Source organism: Bos grunniens, chromosome 28 (assembly GCF_055505025.1).
Source record: "Bos grunniens cultivar Pamir isolate PY7600 chromosome 28, Bosgru_T2T1.0, whole genome shotgun sequence".
In the NCBI taxonomy this organism is placed as follows: domain Eukaryota; kingdom Metazoa; phylum Chordata; class Mammalia; order Artiodactyla; family Bovidae; genus Bos; species Bos grunniens.
The window spans coordinates 32,475,677-32,495,074 of NC_141192.1; the positions used below are offsets into that span (position 1 = coordinate 32,475,677).

Below are 19,398 nucleotides of genomic sequence, written 5' to 3' on the forward strand. Positions count from 1 at the left end.
GCAGTCATTGTCTGCAGTGATTTTGGAGCCAAGAAAATAAAATCTGTCACTGTTTCCATTTTTTTTCATCTGATGCTGAAGCTGAAACTCCAATACTTTGGCTACCTGATGCGAAGAACTGACTCATTAGAAAAGACCCTGATGCTGGGAAGGGTTGAAGGCAGGAGGAGAAGGGGATGACAGAGGATGAGATGGTTGGATGGCATCACCAACTCAATGGACATGAGTTTGAGTAAACTCTGGGAGTTGGTGATGGACAGGGAGGCCTGGTGTACTGCAGTCCATGGGGTTGCAAAGAGTCTGACACGACTGAATAACTGAACTGAACTGAACAGAACTGAACTGAATACTTCCTAAGGTCCACTTCACTTCACACTCTAGGATGTCTGGCTCTAGGTGAGTGACCACACCATCGTGGTTATCTGGGTCATTAAGAGCTTTATTGTACAGTTCTTCTGTTTATTCTTGCTACCTCTTCTTAATCTCTTCTACTTCTGTTAGGTCCCTACCATTTTTGCCCTTTATTGTGCCCATCTTTGCATGAAATGTTCCCTTGGTATCTCTAATTTTCTTGAAGAGATCTCTAGTTTTTTCCCATTCTACTGTTTTCCTCTATTTCTTTGCATTGTTCACTTAAGAAGACTTTCTTATCTCTCCTTGCTATTCTTGGGAACTCTGCATTCATTTGGGTATATCTTTCCCTTTCTCCTTTGCCTTTCACTTCTCTTATTTTCTCAGCTTTTTGTAAGGCCTCCTCAGATGACTATCTTCCCTTTTTGCATTTCTTTTTCTTTGGGATGGTTTTGGTCACCACCATCTGTACAATGTTACAAGCCTCCATTCATGGTTTTGCAGGCACTCTGTCTACCAGATCTAATCCCTTGAATCTATTTGTCACTTCCACTGTATAAGCATAAGGGATTTGATTCGGGCCATACCTGAATGGCCTAGTGGTTTCCCCTACTTTCTCCAACTTAACTCTGAATTTTGCAAGAAGGAGATCATAATCTGAGCCACAGTCAGCTCCAGTGAGTTCAGGGGCTATTTAATTTAAAGTGGTGGGGTAGGGAGAGGTGAGTGCCCTGGGAGATAAGGATAGAGAACTATCCTCATCTGTAGGGCACTTCATTGTGCTTAGAGGTAGAGGAGGAAGGAATCAGGCTGGCAGTGCTTAAAACCAGTGCAGCCCCTGGCATGGGAAGGAGAGGAGGAAGGGCTGAGAATTGGAGTTAGAGCTGATGGCCACAAGAGGGCGCCAGAGCACCGGTGGAGCCCACCTGTGGACCCCTGCCCATACCTCCAGATAGAGTTGGATTTGAAATTGGCAGCACCTCATGAAGGAGCTCCGGAGAAGGGAATGGCACCCCACTCCAGTGTTCTTGCCTGGAGAATCCCATGGACGGAGGAGCCTGGTAGGCTGCCGTCTATGGGGTCGCACAGAGTCGGACACGACTGAAGCGACTTTGCAGCAGCAGCAGCAAGAAGGAGCTCAGAGAAAAAAGGTTGATAACTGGGCCACTCTGACTCACTGGCTCAGATATGATGGGGGCTCTTCTAGCTTGGTCGGGTGGCTAATTGGCCAGTCTACCGGCTGTCTGTAGACTGACCGCCCTGTTTCTCCAGAGGCAGGATCCTGGACCCAGCGATGGTCGGTTTGACTATTGGGCACTCAGCTTTTAAGCTGCAGGTCTACAACGGTATTGGCATCTGGAATACAGGGCTCCTGGTCCTGCATGTGGAGCCTGTTAAAGACCTGGTATTTGCTGGGCAGGCTGAGCTCTTTCCTGTGTCCTTTCTTCCTCTCTAGAGTTCCCCCCAAACTTCCTTCTTCCTTTCCCATCTGAGCCTCCTCTTCCTGTCCCCTCCTAATCTGACCAAAGCCAGCTCAGCTGAATTAATGGGGAGCAAACTGAGTTAAAGGTAGGCAGCATCATGTGAGTTTGGTGGGGAGGCTATGTAATTTAAAGTAGTAGGGTGGGATAGGGAAAGGTGAGTGCTCTGGTAGACTTGGAGAGAGAAATATCCCCATCTGTAGGCCTCTTCTTTGTTCTTAGAGGGAGAGGAGGCACGAAATCAGGCTGGTAGTTCGAGAAGGCAGTGGCACTCCACTCCAGTACTCTTGCCTGGAAAATCCCATGGACAGAGGAGCCTGGTAGGCTGCAGTCCATGGGGTCGCGAAGAGTCGGGCAGGACTGAGCGACTTCACTTTCACTTTTCACTTTCATGCATTGGAGAAGGAAATGGCAACCCACTCCAGTGTTCTTGCCTGGAGAATCCCAGAGACGGCAGAGCCTGGTGGGCTGCCGTCTCTGGGGTCGCACAGAGTCGGACACGACTGAAGCGACTTAGCAGCAGCAGCAGTTCCCAAGGCAAGTGCAGCCCCGCAGGCTAGGGAGGGAGAGAAGGAAGAGCCGAGAATTGGCTTTAGAGCTGACTGCCACGAGAGGGCGCCAGAGCACCAACGGAGCCCCGCTGTGGATCCCTGGCCACCAGGCTCCGAGATGGGGTTGGATTTGGGGTTGGCAGAACCGCAAGGAGGTGCCCAGAGAGGAGGGGTTGGTTACTGAGCCCTCTGACTCACTGGCTCAGATCGCTTCACCTCACAGAGCAGGCAGAGGTCTGCCTTTGGCTTCGATCGCTGATGGCCTGGTTGGGTGCCCAGTGTTTACTCAGACAGGCTATCTGCAGACTGAACATCCCTTATTCCTCCAGAGGAGGGACACTCTGAACCCAGAAATACCTGGCTCGGCTCTTGGGCTAACAGCTTTTAAGCTGCAGGTCTGCGAGGGTGTTGGCATCTGGAAAGTGGGGCTGGTGGTCCTGAACCTGAAGCCTATAAAAGCCCTGGCACTTGCTGGGTGGGCTGAGTTCATCTCTGTGCCCTTTTTCTCAAAAGTTCTCCCCAAATGCTTTTCTTCCCTTTCCACAGGATCCACTTCTTCCTGTGCCCACAGCCCTGCTAGGGGAACCTGACCAAAGCCAGTTCACATGAATTAATGAGGAACTAATTGAGTTAAAGTCAGGTAACTTCATCTGACTTTGGGGGGCTGATTGATTTAAGGTCGTGGTCTGGGGTAGGGAAGGGTGAGTGCCCTGGGAGACTCTGAGGGAGAAATACCCTCCTCTGTAGGGAACTTTATTGTGCTTGGAGGGAGAGAAGAAGGGATATCAGGGTGGCAGGTGTCCAAAGCCAGCGCAGCCGAGAAAGGGGAGGGAGGCAGGAGGAAGGGCAGAGAGTTTATGTTAGAGCAGATGGCCACTAGAGGGCGCCAGAGCACCAGGGCAGCTCACGTGAGGCTCCCCAGCTGGACCTCCAGGCTTGGACTGGGTTTGGAGACGTTGTCTCCATATGGCCGCCCCAGCATAGTGGGGGCGGGGGACAGACTTCTCACCTGTCAACTGAGATACCCAAGGCTCATGTCCCAAGAGAGGTCCAGGAGGAGGCTGTGTTGACTCTTATGACTGACCTTTGGAGTCACATGCTTTTGGTTGAGACAGTTATTGAGGTCTGCCCAGGTTCAGGGGTAGGGGACTCAAGCCCCACCTCTTGGTGGAGGCAAGTCCCTGTAACACTGTAGAAAGAGCATGTGTGGCCACCTGTGGAAAATACTGCTGCAAGAGTTCCTACATTAATGTGCAACCTAAATCACAATCTATTAAAAATATGTAGCCCATCCTGTTGATAAGTTCCACCTGCATTTTTCTAAAATGACTCTTTCTCTAACACCACTTCCATGTCTGTCTTGACCATTGAGGGGGGACTGAATGATCCCCACCCACCAAAGGCAGATTACAACTTTCTGGGTTCCAGAGATGTGAGTTCCGGTTCTGCCACCTATGAATCCTGTGGTTTCGGTCAAGTCTCTGAATCTCCCCAGCCTTAGTTTTGTTATTTTTAAAATGTGGATGATAATATCTCTTTACAGAAAACAAACATTTATGGAGCTCTTACAATGTGCCTGACCTCTTACTTTGGATTGTTGGATGCGGTGGTCAAACAAGCCTGGTGGAGATTATACTCCAGTGGCTGTGCTGGCTTGTGAGCTGTTGAGAAAATTCAGAGAAACAATGCAGAGGATGCAGGCATGCAGCCCAGCCTGGCCATAGGACTGCCTGGAACGCAGGTCATCGTCTCCAGCATCCTGCTCTCTTCAGTGCTCTTCCTCCTACGACAGGCAAAATATGTTCCCACAAACAGTGATGCCCAGGAAACCTTAAGACAGTGAATTTGCGTTTCAAATCAAGAATCTGAATCTTTTGGGACAAAGAAAGAGAAGAACTGGCTGGGGGAAAAAAAAAGTTAAAAGCATTTCAAGCACATCATCATCACCAGTGTTATAATCACTTAAGAACAGTTAAGTCAACCATGAAATTAACAAGGAGCAGAAATCTGTGCTCCTTCCACTCAGATCTCTGTGGCTGGTCTTCACATTTACCAAGATAAACGTCTCCAACCATCATCCTGTGCCTCCGAGGAGAGCGTCCCTTCTCAGAGATAATATTCTTATTAACGCTAGTCAAACAGGAGGCAGGCTTTGGCAGCAGTCCCAGCCCTGACAATCTCTGACCACGTGACAGTCTCTCTCCTGTGGAGAACCCTGGGCTGGGGACAAGGACAGAGGTCGTCTACATATGGCTCTGCCCATATCCAGCCCACCCCATGCACACCAACCTGTGCACCTGTGGTCTGCTTCCAGCCTCTGGTCTCCGGGGTCTGTGCCGTCCCACCTACACTACACGACCTGGGGACCGGCCGTAAGCCTTCGGCCAGGTGTGCTAATACCTGGGATACCTGGCTTGTCTTCTGCCTGAATGTCTAAAATAGGCTATGTGACACCTCATCCCCAATAAAGGCTTTCCTGGTGATTCGGTGGTAAAGAAGCCACTTGCCAATGCAGGAGATGCAGGTTCTATCCTTGGGTGGGAAAGATCCCCTGGAGAAGGAAATAGGAACCCACTCCAGTATTCTTGCCTGGGGAATTCCATGGACAGAGAAGCCTGGCAGGTTTCAGTCCATGGGGTTGCAAAGAGTTGGACATGACTTAGCGACTAAGCATGCATGCGTGCACTCACAACATTTCATTATTACTGAAAGACTTGGGGGACTTCCCTGCTGATCCAGTGGCCAAGACTCTATGATCCCAATGCAGGGGGCCTCGGTTTGATCCCTGGTTAGGGAAATAGATCCCACATGCTGCCACTAAGAGTTTGCATGTCGCAACTAAAAAAGAAAATATCCCTCAAGCTGCAACTAAGACCCGGGCACAATCAAACAAATAAATAAGTATTTTTTAAAATGAAAAAAGAAGGACTTGGAAGATAAGTAATGTTCCTGTTTTTACACTAAAACACAGCCAAGAACGCAGCATCACCAGGTTCCTCTAGGTCTTCAACCCAGGACATCCAGGGTTTTCTACCTGCCCGCCCTTCCCTCTGCTCCATCACTCCTGGCAGTGCCACTCCCAGCCACTGTCCTTGGTCCCCTCCTATGCTTCTGAAATTTGGAGAATTTCTCTTCCTAATTCACTATATATACCAAGCCTGATGGATGCTTCTTCCTTCCGGGGAGATGGTGAGAAACCAACAAACACCCCCGGTTTGCTGTGCTTGTATCAGTCAGCGTGGGCTAAGAGACAAACGATCCCAACTCTCAGTGCTGTATGACAGCAAAGGATTATTTCTCACCTGTGTCTAAAGTCCACTGCAAGCTGGCCTCAGCTCTGTGCACTTAGGGGTCTCAGGATTCAGAAGCAGTCAGTCTGTGGGACCTGCCAGTCTCCCAGGCAAGAGAAAAGAGCAATGGGAGAACCACATGATGGCTCCTTATGTTCCACTTGGAAGAGGCACATGGTACTTCCACTCAGATTTCTTTGGCCAAAACAAGTCAGTTGCCAAACCCGCTGTCGGTGGGTGGGAAGCATGGTCCTAACAGGGAGGGGCTGTAGGAGGGACATCAGGCTTTCAGAGCAAATCACGCCAACACTACGGAACCACTCGCTGGGCTGGTGCTTCTCTGATGGTAATGCCTTGAGGCTCCTGCATGGAACCCTGCGGAGAAGATAGAAGTGACTCACCTTTTAGAGGTAAACAGGGGCTCTGGGGCCATGTGAGCAGCAACTCAGGGAAGGTCTGGAATTCTCTGGAGAGCCCTGGAGTGCTGCGTTCCAGCACCGGTTTGGAGTCAGAGTGACCTGGGAAATTCCATAGGGAATTCCAGCTCCAACCCAGGTGGGCAGAGGGACAGGATGTTTAGGGAGACGTGCAGAGGCAGATGGAGTTCTAGGCAGATTGGTCGGGAGGGTCCAAGACAGCCCACGGGTGGGAATGGAGTGGTTGATGGGGGGACTGGGGTGATCCACAGGTAGATCAGCCTTTCCTGCTGAGAGCAGCCCCCCTGCTCTGCAGAATACCATCTGAATTTCCCTTCTGGGACTTTTTCCAGAATCAAGGGAGGACCTTTTGGTTCTGGCTGACAAGGACCCTGTTTTCCCCATTCTTAGTTTCTAGCTCCATGATCCTGGGCTCTCAAAAGCTGGGCTTAGCAATCCATGGCCAGAGGCATTCGCTCACAGGTATTCCCTGGACCCAGTGGACTGTGGAGCCACCTTCCCTGATCGGTGGAGCCCCGTTCATTGAACTTCAGTCACACAGTCTTTTGCCACCCACGAAGTCCAAGTCCTTGGGCAGAACAGAACGCAAGAGTCCTCAGTTCAGACACTCCCACTAGACTCCTCAAACCCATCTGCAAAGAAAGGAGGCTACACAGTCCCACACAATTTTCTTTCTGGAAACCACCCAGTTGCAGAGCTTCAGAATTAGGAGGGCTTTTGGACACCCTAGAGTCCAACATGCTCTTTCCAGAACTCACATCCAAGAGGAAGAAGATCAAGAGCAAGATCACCAGCTGTTCAGGGCTGAAACAGAAGCCAAGCATGTTATGGCCTACCCCCTCCTGGCCCAACAGTGTCTGGTCCTGTAACAGTGAGAGCCGTGCTGGGCCACCCCCTCCAGGTGTTCCTAGGAGCCAGAACATGCTGCATGGTTGAGGACCAGCCCTGTCCTCCAGAAGGCTCCCTTGGACGTGTAGCAGAATAGAGTGAGCACTGGATTCAGAGCTACCGGCCATGAGTTCAAGTCCTGACTGCCATTTATTGCCTGTGTGACCCTGAGGAATTGACTTAACCTCTCTGAGCATCTGTAAATTTTAACTGGAGCTGCATCAACCTTATTTACTGGGTTTCAGATGATAAGAAGACCGCACTGCACTTTCCCACCTGCCCTGGATTTCCTTCAGACAGACTAAAGACTTTTCTGGGTGTATGGAGTTGATGGGAGAGAAATCATACATTTAATCAGTTCTGAAATGTACACTTGTACACCCCAACATTTCAGAAATCATGTCATATCGCTCCATCAACAGTTTTAATTTTCTGTTGGCTCGGTGGCAGCCCTGGGGTTAATATTGCTTCCTGCACACATTACTCCTGGTAGCTTACTGGATGACTTCACCCGCTCAATGTTTCTGTCAACAAACTATTGAAGGACCACTGGAGGAAGGAACCAGAGTCTTAAACGGTGTCTGAAGTGATCTACTGATGCCTTCTGGGAAGATCAAGAAAGAGCCAGCACCAAATCGTGTAGAATGGGGACCACTGGTGTATCCTGAAAAAGCGAATGGGGCGTTGTGTTTAGAAATGCCACATCACTCATGCTCCTGCTGGCATGGAGGAGAGCTTCGTGTGGAAAACCTGGATGCCGATGTCACAGAGTTAGAAAGTGGCCATCAGCACCTCTCTGTCTCCACCCCCCACACACTCATCCCCTACCTTGGGACCAGGGGTCTCCCGTGATTGGGCAGAGACTCGAGTTCTTTCCTCTTTTTTCTGCCGCAGGAAGCCTTTGTGACTGGGAAGGCAGCCCAGGAAACCTCATTAAGCATAACCAAGGCCTGGCATGGCAGGTGCTTTCACATATATGCCCACTGTTTGCCCCCAGGCAAAACAAATCTGTTATGTTTACATTTGATTATATTCATTGCACAAATAGTACATATACATGTTCTGTGATTTAGAAAAATGAAGCTTAGAGATGCGTCAGAAATCTTCCTTCATGGCCACCTGCTCCCTGCCACCAAGCCCAAGGCCCTCCCCGAAGATGACATCGTAACTGTCTGGGGTATGTATCCTTCCCCACAGTTTTTTGCTTGATTTGCTTTTGCATAATTTGGGTTTCATGGTGAGCTAACGCAAATTGGAAACGAACAGAGATCATTCTGTCGTTTTTGAGACTGCATCCAAGTACCGCATTTCAGACTCTTTTGTTGACTATGGTGGCTGCTCCATTTCTTCTAAGGGATTCTTGCCCACAGTAGTAGATATTATGGTCATCTGAGTTAAATTCACCCATTCCAGTCCATTTTAGTTCGCTGGTTCCTAAAATATCGACGTTCACTCTTGCCATCTCCTGTTTGACCACTTCCAATTTACCTTGATTCATGGACCTAACATTCCAGGTTCCTATGCAGTGTTGCTGTTTACAGCATCGGGCTTTACTTCCATAACCAGTTACACACAACTGGGTGTTGTTTTTGCTTTGGCTCCATCCCTTCAGTCTTTCTGGAGTTATTTCTCCACTGATCTCCAGTAGCATATTGCACACCTACCGACCTGGGGAGTTCATCTTTCAGTGTCTTATCTTTTTGCCTTTTCATACTGTTCATGGGTTCTCAAGGCAAGAATACTGAAGTGGTTTGCCATTCCCTTCTCCAGTGAAGACCAGAACTCTTCACCATGACCCTCCGTCCTGGGTGGCCATTGGAAAAGACCCTGATGCTGGGAAAGATTGAAGGCAGGAGGAGAAGGAGACGACAGAGGATGAGATAGTTGGATGGCATCACCGACTCAATGGACATGAGTTTGAGTCAGCTCTGGGAGTTGGTGATGGAAAGGGAAGCCTGGTGTGCTGCAGTCCATGGGGTCACAAAGAGTCAGACATGACTGAGCGACTGAACTGAACTAACACAAATGGTTAACATAAATAGTATTCCGGGTAGTTGGGCTTTTGCAATATGCTGTCTCTTTAACAAGAAATCTTGGAGAACCTCCCATATTAAGTGCATATAGGAAGATCTCATTTATAAACTGAATATTGATAAAATTTATTTACCCTTTTTCATGTTGATAGACATTTGGTTATTTGTTTTATATATTTGTGTTGCTACTATTGTTGTTTTTGTTGAGTCAATAAGTCATGTCCAACTCTTTGCAACCCCGTGAACTGTAACATGCCAGGCCTCCTTGTCCTTCACCATCTCCTGGAATTTGCTCAGACTCAAGTCCATTGAGTCAGTGATGCCATCCAACCATCTCATTATCTGTCACCCCCTTCTCCTCCTGCCCTCAATCATTCCTAGCATTAGGGTCTTTTTCAATGAGTTGGCTCTTTGCATCAGGTGGCCAAAGTATTGGAGTTTCAGCTTCAGCTTCAGTCCTTCCAATGAATATTCAGAACTGATTTCTTTAGGATGGACTGGTTGGATCTCCTTGCAGTCCAAGGGACTCTCAAGAGTCTTCTCCAACACCACAGTTCAAAAGCATCAATTCTAGGTGCTCAGCCTTCTTTATGGTCCAACTCTCACATCTGTACATGACTACTGGAAAAACCATAACTTTGACTGTAAGGATGTTTGTTGGCAAAATGATGTCTCTGCTTTTTAAATACACTGTCTAGGTTTGTCATAGCTTTTCTTCCAAGGAGCAGACATCTTTTATTTTTGTGGCTGTAGTCACCATCCGTGGTGATTTTGGAGCCCAAGTAAAACTTGTTTCCACTTTTCCGCCATCTATCTGCCATGGAGTTATGGGACCAGATGCCATGATCTTCGTTTTTTGAATGTTGAGTTTTAAGCAAGCTTTTTCACTTTCCTCTTTCATACTTACCAAGAGGCTCTTTAGTTCCTCTTTGATTTCTTCCTTTAGAGTCATATCATCTGCATATCTGAGATTGTTGATATTTTTGGTGGCAATCTTGATTCCAGCTTGTGATTCATCCAGACCAGCATTTCAATGATGTATTCTGCATATAAGTTAAATAAGCAGGGTGGCAATATATAGCCTTGATGTACTCTTTTCCCTATTTGGAACCAGTTGCTACTATCAGTTGAGTTCAATTCAGTCACTCAGTCGTGTCCAACTCTTTGTGACCCCATGGACTGCAGCATGCCAGACTTCCCTGTCCATCACCAACTCCCGGACCTTGCTCAAACTCATGCCCATCGAGTCAGTGATGACATCCAACCATCTCATCCTCTGTTGTCCCCTTCTCCTCCTGCCTTCAATCTTTCCCAGCATCAGGGTGTTTTCTAATGAGTCAGTTTTTCGCATCAGGTGACCAAACTATTGGAGTTTTAGCTTCAACATGAGTCCTTCCAATGAATATTCAGGACTTATTTCATTTAGGATTGATCTCCTTATTGTCCAAGGGACTCTCAAGAGTCTTTTCCAACACCACAGGTCAAAAGTATCAATTCTTCAGTGCTCAGCTTTCTTTATGGTCCAACTCTCACATCCATACATGACCATTGGAAAAACCATAGCTTTGACTAGATGGACCTTTCTAGGCAAAGTAATGTCTTTGCTTTTTAGCATGCTGTCTAGGTTTGTCATTCCTTTTCTTCCAAGGAGCGAGCGTCTTTTAATTTCATGGCTGCAGTCACCATCTGGAGTGATTTTGGAGCCCCCCAAAATAAAGTCTGTCACAGTTTCCATCGTTTCCCCATCTCTTTGCCATGAAGTGATGGGACTGGATGCCATGATCTTTGTTTATTTAATGTTGAGTTTGAAGCCAGCTTTTTCACTCTCCTCTTTCATTTTTATCAAGAGGCTCTTTAGTTCTTTGCTTTCTGACATAAGGGTGGTGTCATCTGCATATCTGAGGTTAATGATGAAATAACTAGTATGAAAAGGCAAAAAGATATGACACTGAAAGATGGACTCCCCAGGTCAGTAGGTGGCCAATATACTGCTAGAGAAGAGTGGAAAAATAACTCCAGAAGAAATGAAGAGATGGAATCAAAGCAAAAACAGTATCCAATTGTAGGTGTGACTGGTGATGGAAGTAAAGTCTGAGGCTGTAAAGAACAATATTGCATAGGAACCTGGAATGTTAGATCCATGAATCGAGGTAAATTGGAAGTGCTCAAGCAGAAGATGGCAAGTGTGTGAACATCGACATTTTAGGAATAAGTGAACTAAAATGGACTGGAATGGGTGAATTTAATCCAGATGACCATTTTATCTACTACTGTGGGCAAGAATCCCTTAGAAGAAATGGAGTAGGCATCATAGTCAACAAAAGAGTCTGAAATGCAGTACTTGGGTGCAATCTCAAAAATGATAGAATGATCTCTGTTCATTTCCAAGGCAAACCATTCAATATCACAGTAATCCAAGTCTATGCCCCAACCACTGTTGCTGAAGAAACTGAAGTTGAATGGTTCTATGAAGACCTACAAGACCTTCTAGAACTAACACACACACACAAAAAAAATGTCCTTTTCATCATAGGGGACTGGAATGCAAAAGTAGGAAATCAAGAGATACCTGGAGTAACAGGCAAATTTGGACTTGGAGTACAAAATGAAGCAGGGCAAAGGCTAACGGAGTTTTGCCAAGAGAACACACTGGTCAGCAAACATCCTCTTCCAGCAACACAAGAGACGACTCTACACATGGCATCACCAGATGGTCAATACTGAAATCAGATTGATTATATTCTTTGCAGCCGACGATAGAGAAACTCTATACGGTAAGCAAAAAGAAGACTGGGAACTGACTGTGTCTCAGATCATGAACCTCTTATTGTCAAATTCAGACTTAAATTGAAGAAAGTAGGGAAAACCACTAGACCATTCAGGTATGACCTAAATCAAATCCCTTATGATTATACAGTGGAAGTGAGAAATAGATTCAAGGGACTAGATTTGATAGAGTGCCTGAAGAACTATGGATGAAGGTTCATGACATTGTACAGAAGGCAGTGATCAAGACCAAATCCAAGAAAAAGAAATGCAAAAAGGCAAAATGCTTATCTCAGAAGGCCTTACAAATAGCTGTGAAAAGAAGAGAAGTGAAAGGCAAAGCAGAAAAGGAAAGACATGCTCATCTGAATGCAGAGTTCCAAAGAATAGCAAGGAGAGATAAGAAAGCCTTCCTCAGTGATCAATGCAAAGAAATAGAGGAAAACAATAGAATGGGAAAGACTAGAGATCTCTTCAAGAAAATCAGAGATACTAAGGGAACATTTCATGCCAAGATGGGCACAATAAAAGACAGAAGTGGTATGGACCTAACAGAAGCAGAAGATACTAAGAAGAGGTGGCAAGAATATACAGAAGAACTATACAAAAAAGATCTTCATGACCCAGATAACCATGATGGTGTGATCACTCACCTAGAGCCAGACATCCTGGAGTGAGAAGGCAAATGGGCCCTAGGAAGCCTCACTACCAACATAGCTAGTGGAGGTGATGGAATTCCAGCTGAGCTATTTCAAATCCTAAAAGATGATGCTGTGAAAGTGCTGCACTCAGTATGCCAGCAAATTTGGAAAACTCAGCAATGGCCACAGGACTGGAAAAGGTCAGTTTTCATTCCAATCCTGAAGAAGGGCAATGCCAAAAATGTTGCTACTATAAACAAGGCTAAATAAACATCCTTGTTTAGCCAGCTTATGTATATGTGTAGGAACTGAAATTATTTTACACTTTTAGTAGATATGGCCAAATTGTCCTGTAAAATGCTGTACCTATTTATACTCTTGGGGCTTCCCTGGTGGCTCAAACGGTAAAGAGTCTGCCTGCAATGCTGTCTTATCAATTCTAAATATTATTCATTTTTCTTCAAACAGATTACTGAAAAATGTATCTCATATTTTGAGGTTTTACAAAGTAATATTAGTGTAAATTTATTTTATAGATTCTGTACTTTGTGTCTTAAGAATGACTTTCCTACCTCAATATATATTCTTTCATATTTGCTTCACTTAAATATTTTAAAATAATTTCTTCAAATGATTTTTATAATTTTCTTGGAATGAATCATCTGTTTGTTTTAACTATCTACCTTTATTATATTAGAAATATATAGTCAGTCAACCCAGGACCATTTTAAAAATAATGTATATGTTTTACACTCTTTCAGTTTATATAGTAAATTCCTATATGGATAGGCCAGTTTCAGGAAATTTTGTTCTTTCAGAATGAATATCTGATATTCTACATGTTTATTCTTACATATTGCTTCAATTACAATAGTTTATTATATATTTTTATATATCACAGATAATTCACATTTCATTGTTTTCCTTTTCCAAAACAACATTTTCTCCTTTGACTAAAAGAATGTGTTTGTCAATTTCATGGGGAAAAACCTGTGATATTGTAATTACTGTTGAATTTAAATTCTATACTAATTTGGGGGGAAATGGACATTTGTGTAATATTTAATCTTTCCATCAAAGAACACAGTGTATCTCGTTTTTTTTAATTAAAATTTTTTTCACAGTGTCTCTATTCATGTACATTTTAATTAGAAAATTATACACTTTATCATTTCTCATATAGGTACTGCATGAGATTTTTTTCTGTGGTTGTTGGTTTATCCCTCGCTGTGCTTTAAGAGTGCTGCTATTATGAATGACGTTTTTCTTTATATGTTACAATTCATCGCTGGTAGATAGGAGGGCTTGACATAGACAGGCAGTTCTCTCGACCTGATGGAATTTATCCAAATTATTCTTCCAGTTTGTTAGCTCAATTTTCTAGGTAGGGAATCACCCTGTCTGAAACAAATGACCCTGCATTTGAGGACAAACTTTGTACTCTCTTGCCCATTTCCTCCTTTGCAGTTATTAGTTTGAGTTTTCTCACTCATTTTGGTAATTCACATTTTTCTGTGAATTTCTCCATGATGTCTATGATCTCAAACCTTTTACCATACATGTTGGGTTGTTGTTTAGTTGCTAAGTTGCATCTGCCTCTTTTGTGACCCCGTGGACTGTAGTCCTCCAGTTTCCTCTGCTCATGGAATTTTCCAGGCAAGAATACTGGAGTGGGTTGTTATTTCTTTCCAGGGAATCTTCCAGGGGTTAGACCTGCATCTCTAGCATTGAAGGCAGATTCTTTACTGCTGAGCCACCAGGAAGGCTCACATACCAGCCTACTGTGAGTTAATCTCCTTGATCTTGCTTCGTTTTTCCTCACCTCGTCTGTGTTTTCTCCTCGTGGGTCTGACCAGGTTGCAGTGCCCACGTTATAAACACACGTGTGACAGACAACACTGCTCTGCTCAGCATTTATGCAAACTCAGCGTTGCTAATTCCGAGAGAACGTTTCAGCTTTTATGGATTAACAGTGCAAGGTTTTTCCTATTGTATGTTTGATTTCTATTTTATTACATTCATCTTCTTTATCAATCACTCTTCAACTTTCTTGGGTTTGTTTTAATGTTGGCATTCCTGCTTTTGAACTAAGATACTAGTTCACTTATTTTCAATTTTTCCTTTCCGTAAGTAATGCATTTAAGGTTCTAAATTTTCTTGGGCTACTGCTTTGAAAACTTTTCACACGTTTAAAAAGTGGAGTACTCTGTTATCTATTTCTCAGTTGTCATCAGTTTCTGTTATTATGTGTTGGGGGCCAGAGTGAGGTACTCCGCCCATGGCAAAGGTCATGAGGAAAGAGGCTCGACATATGCAAAGGCGGGATCGAGCCTCAGGAGTCCCCCTGGAAATCCTCGAGCATCTACCCCCATAACCAGAGCCTGCCTACTTTACTACTTTGTGCTCTCACCTACACCTCTGACTTTACGGGGGGCTGTCCCCCACCACCTCTTTCGGAGAAGAAGTTAACCTAGAGCTCCAGTTAATAAAAACTCCTGGGCATGACAAGAGTGTTTTAACCTACAAACTCCTCTGAAGGTTCTCTGGCCTGCCTGACAGGCTTGTCCGGCCACATGTGATTGCTCACAGCCTCCCAACCGTGAGAGGCACGAGATGCTTTAAACCTTCTAAAAACAGGTTCCTTAGAAAAGTTAGAAAACTATTAGTATAAGTATAATGGGCTGATTAGAAATTGTATTGGTGAAGGGTTTTTTCATTTGTTGAGCCAATGTTTGTTGCTAAGTCTCCACATCCCCTGTCCTTACACACATTAATGAATATATAGAAGAAATGAGTATTAACCTTTGATATAAATCACGTTAGACCTTAGGCTAAGTAAATTCTTTCCTTAACTAAAACCCACTATATCCTCACCCTATAGGAATGTAACTTTATTTGGGTGGCATCTGTTTTAAGAATAATCACCCCTGGAGAAATAAGTGTTCTGGTTGACTGACCGCTGTCACAAGGAGAGGGTCATAAATTGTCAGCAGGCCCCCCTGGCCAGAAGATGATGTAACACCCCTAAGACCTCTGTATACATTTGTATGAAGCACCTGACTTTGATAAAAGTCAGGACTGCTGACCCTGCGTGACTTGCGTAACATCTCAGTGTATAAAAGTAGACCATGGAAAATAAAGAATTGGGATCAGTTTCTCGAAATACTGGTCTCCCCATGTCTCTCTCTCTCTCTCACTCTGGCTGAGTCTCCATCTGGAGCGCGGAACCTACAAGCTTACTAATTATGCCTGGGCTTCTAAGATCCGACCAGGGAGGCCTCAGTGTCTCCTCTGCTTCGGGAGAAGGGAAGGACGCCTGCGGCCTCCATAAGTGGTGCAAGCTTCTTGTCTTGAAGTTTTATTGGTCTCCCGCGTAAACCAAGCTACTCAGCCTCTTTTCTGCACTGAATTTTCCTACTGAGCTATCCTCATTCTATTACTCTTTACATCTTTAATTAATATCTAATTGAAGCTATTGTATCCTGATCCTTGCCGACGCCGTCTCCGCTTCGAACTCCCTGGATCAGCCGAGGCTGGACCCTGGCAATTATGTTGGTAATTTCTGTCGTGGTGTTCTTTTAAATACAAGAGTTATTATTAAGTGTATTTTATAATTTGTTGGTGGTGGTGGTTTAGTTGCTAAGTCGTGTCCAACTCTTTTGCAACCTCATGGACTGTAGCCTCCCAGGCTCCTCTGTCCATGGGATTTCCCAGGCAAGAATACTGTAGTGGATTGCCTGGGTCTTCCTGACCCAGGGATTGAACCCACACCTCCTGCTTGGCAGGTAGATTCTTTACCATTGAGCCACTTAGGAAGATGTTATGTAATTTGGGGGATCACTAATTTCTAACTTAATTACTTTGAGGTCAGTGAATATGGCTATACGAATTACACTTTTTAAACTTAATTTAGAAGTATTTGAGAGTTTCAGTCTGTTCAGTTGCTCAGTCGTGTCCGACTCTTTGTGATCCCATGGACTGCAGCATGCCAGGCTTCCCTGTCCATCACCAACTCCCAGAGCCTACTCAAACTCATGTCCATTGAGTTGGTGATGCCCTCCAACCATCTCATCCTCTGTCATCCCCTTCTCCTTCTGCCTTAATCTTTCCCGCATCAGGGTCTTTTCCAATGAATCCGTTCTTCACATCAGGTGGCCAAAGTATTGGCTTTTCAGCTTCAGCTTCAGTCCTTCCAATGAACATTCAGGACTGATCTCCTTTAGGATGGACTGGTTGGATCTTCTTACAGTCCAAGGGACTCTCAAGAGTCTTCTCCAACACCACAGTTCAAAAGCATCAATTCTTCAGTGCTCAGCTTTCTTTATAGTCCAACTCTCACATCCATATGTGACCACTGGAAAAACCATAACTTTGACTAGACAGACCTTTGTTGGCAAAGTAATGTCTTTGCTTTTTAGCATGCTGTCTAGGTAGGTCATAGCTTTTCTTATATCTCAGGAGATTTTGTACCTTTTAAAGATTAATTCTATTGTTGATAGATTTTAATATCAAACCCAGGTATCCTGCATTACAGGCAGATTCTTTGCCATCTGAGCCATCAGGGAAGTCCAAGATTAATTCTACTGTTGATAGAAAGATTTTAATGGCATTTTTCAAATTTATTTATTGTTTTCTACTTTATATGGTGATTTCTTAGTAAGATATATAAATCTATAAGTAATTACATATATATATATAAAACCTACTATGTGTGTGTGAGCCATTTTAATATCTTCTAATGTTTCCATCAGTTTAAAAATATAGCTTTACTGACATATAATTCACATTCTATAGAGCTCACACATTTAATGAGTACAATTCAATGGCTTTTGATCTTATTACATTATTAATTTTTTAAATTGTGGTAAAAAATATAACATAAAATTTGCCATTTTAACCATTTTAAAGGATACAATTCAGTGGCGTTAATGACATTCACAAGGCCACACAACCTTCACCAGTGTCTATTCCCAATGTTTTTCATCATCCCAAACAGAAACTCTATCCATTAAACAAAAGCTCCTCATCTTCTCCCAAGACCCTGGTCATCTTTAATCTACTTTCAGCCTCTATGAATTTGCTTCATATAGTCTGGCTGCCTCGTATCGTGAAATCATACAGTATTTGCACTTTTCTATCTGTTTTTTCACCTTATTTTCAAGGTTCATCCATGTTGTAGCATGTATCAGAACTTCATTTCTTTGTATGGACAATATTTCATGTATATAATGCATTTTGTTTATCCATTCATTTTTTAATGAACACTTGGGTTGTTTTTGCCTTTTGGCTACTGTGAATAATGCCATGAAGAGTGGGATGCAAATATCTGTTCCAGTCTTTGCTTTTCAATTCCTTTGGGGTACATAACCAGGAGTAGAACTGTTGAGTCACAGTAATTCCATGTGAAGCTTTTTGAGGGGCTGCCAAACTGTTTTCCACAGCAGCTGCATCATTTTAACATTCCCACTGGCAATCTCTGAGAGTTCCAATATCTGTGCTTTTGGTGTCTAATCCAAAAAAATAATTGCTAACTGCAATGCAATGCAGATTTCACTTACATTTTCTTCTAAGCATTTTATAGTTTCAGCTCTTATTTTTGAGTCTTTCATCCATTTTGAGTTAATTTTTTTTAATATGGCTTCAGTCTAACTTTGTTTACATGAATATCCAGTTTTCCTAGCATCTTTTGTTGAAAAGATTATCCTCTCCTTATTGAATGATCTTGGAACCCTCGTCAAAAATCTTTTGATCATATGTGGGGAGGTTTACTTCTGGGGTCTCTATTCTATTCCATTGGTTTAAATGGAATACAGGCCAGTACTGAAGAGTACTGTACTTTAGGCCAATACTGTATGTTTTGACCACTGTAGCTTTGTAATATAGCACAAAATCATAAACTGTGAGGCCTCCAGCTTTGTTCTTCTTTTTCAAAATTGTTTTGGCTGTTTGGGGTCCCTTGATATTCCGTATAGGCTTTCCGGGTGGCGCAGTGGTAAAGAATCTGCCTGCCAACGCAGAAGATGCAGGAGACTTGGGTTCGATTGCTGGGTCAGGAAGATCCCTTGGAGTAGAAAATGGCAATCCACTCTAGTGTTCTTGCCTGGAGAATTTCATGGTACAGAGGAGCTTGGGCCATAGGGTTGCAAAGAGTTGGACATGACTGAGTGACTGAGCACACATGATATTCCCTATAAATTTTAGGATTTTTTCCTGTAGAAAATGCCATTGGGATTTTGATGGATTGTAATCATTCTGTAGATTGTTTTGGATATTATTTTTATGTTAACAATATTAAGGCTTCCAACCAGTGAACATGGGTTGCCTTTTCATTTATTTATGTCTTCTTTAATTTATTTCAGCAACATTTTTCAATCTTCAGTATATAAATCTTCAAGTTCTTGGTTAAAATTTTTCCGATAAGGACCTACTGCAGAGCATAGGGAACGATACTCAATATTTTATAAAAATCTATAATGAAAGAGAATCTGAAAAAAATAGCTGAATCACTGTGCTGTATACCTGAAACTAATACAACATTGTAAACCAACTACACTTCAGTAAAATAAAATAATAAAGATTATTAGTAAGACTTCTACTCTTTTTGATGTTATCACAAATCAATTAAATTTTATCTTTTGATGTGTTTATTGTGAACATATAGAAATACAACTGATTTTTGTTTACTTATTTTATATCCTGTAACTTTGCTGAATCATGTATTTGCTCTAACAGTTTGTGTGTGTGTGTGGTTAAGAGCTTTATTGAGTTGTAATTTATGTACCATAAAATTCACTCATTTTGTGCATATAATTCAATGAGTTTTTAGTAAATTTACAGAGTTGAATAGCCACTGTGTGTGCTAAGTCACTTCAGTCGTGTCTGACTCTGTGACACTATGGACTGTAGCCCACCAAGCTCCTCTGTCCATGGAGATTCTCCAGGCAAGAATACAGTAGTGGG

The 19,398-nt window shown here is 43.6% G+C and overlaps 1 long non-coding RNA gene across 1 annotated transcript; it reads left to right on the forward strand.

Moving 5' to 3' along the window:
- Window positions 1-1,832: 1,832 nt before the first annotated feature.
- On the forward strand, window positions 1,833-4,866 carry LOC147343097 (uncharacterized). The gene is made up of 2 exons (XR_015157061.1): window positions 1,833-1,920; window positions 3,927-4,866. It is a non-coding gene; the product is annotated as an uncharacterized LOC147343097 (long non-coding RNA).
- The last annotated feature ends 14,532 nt before the right edge of the window (window positions 4,867-19,398 follow it).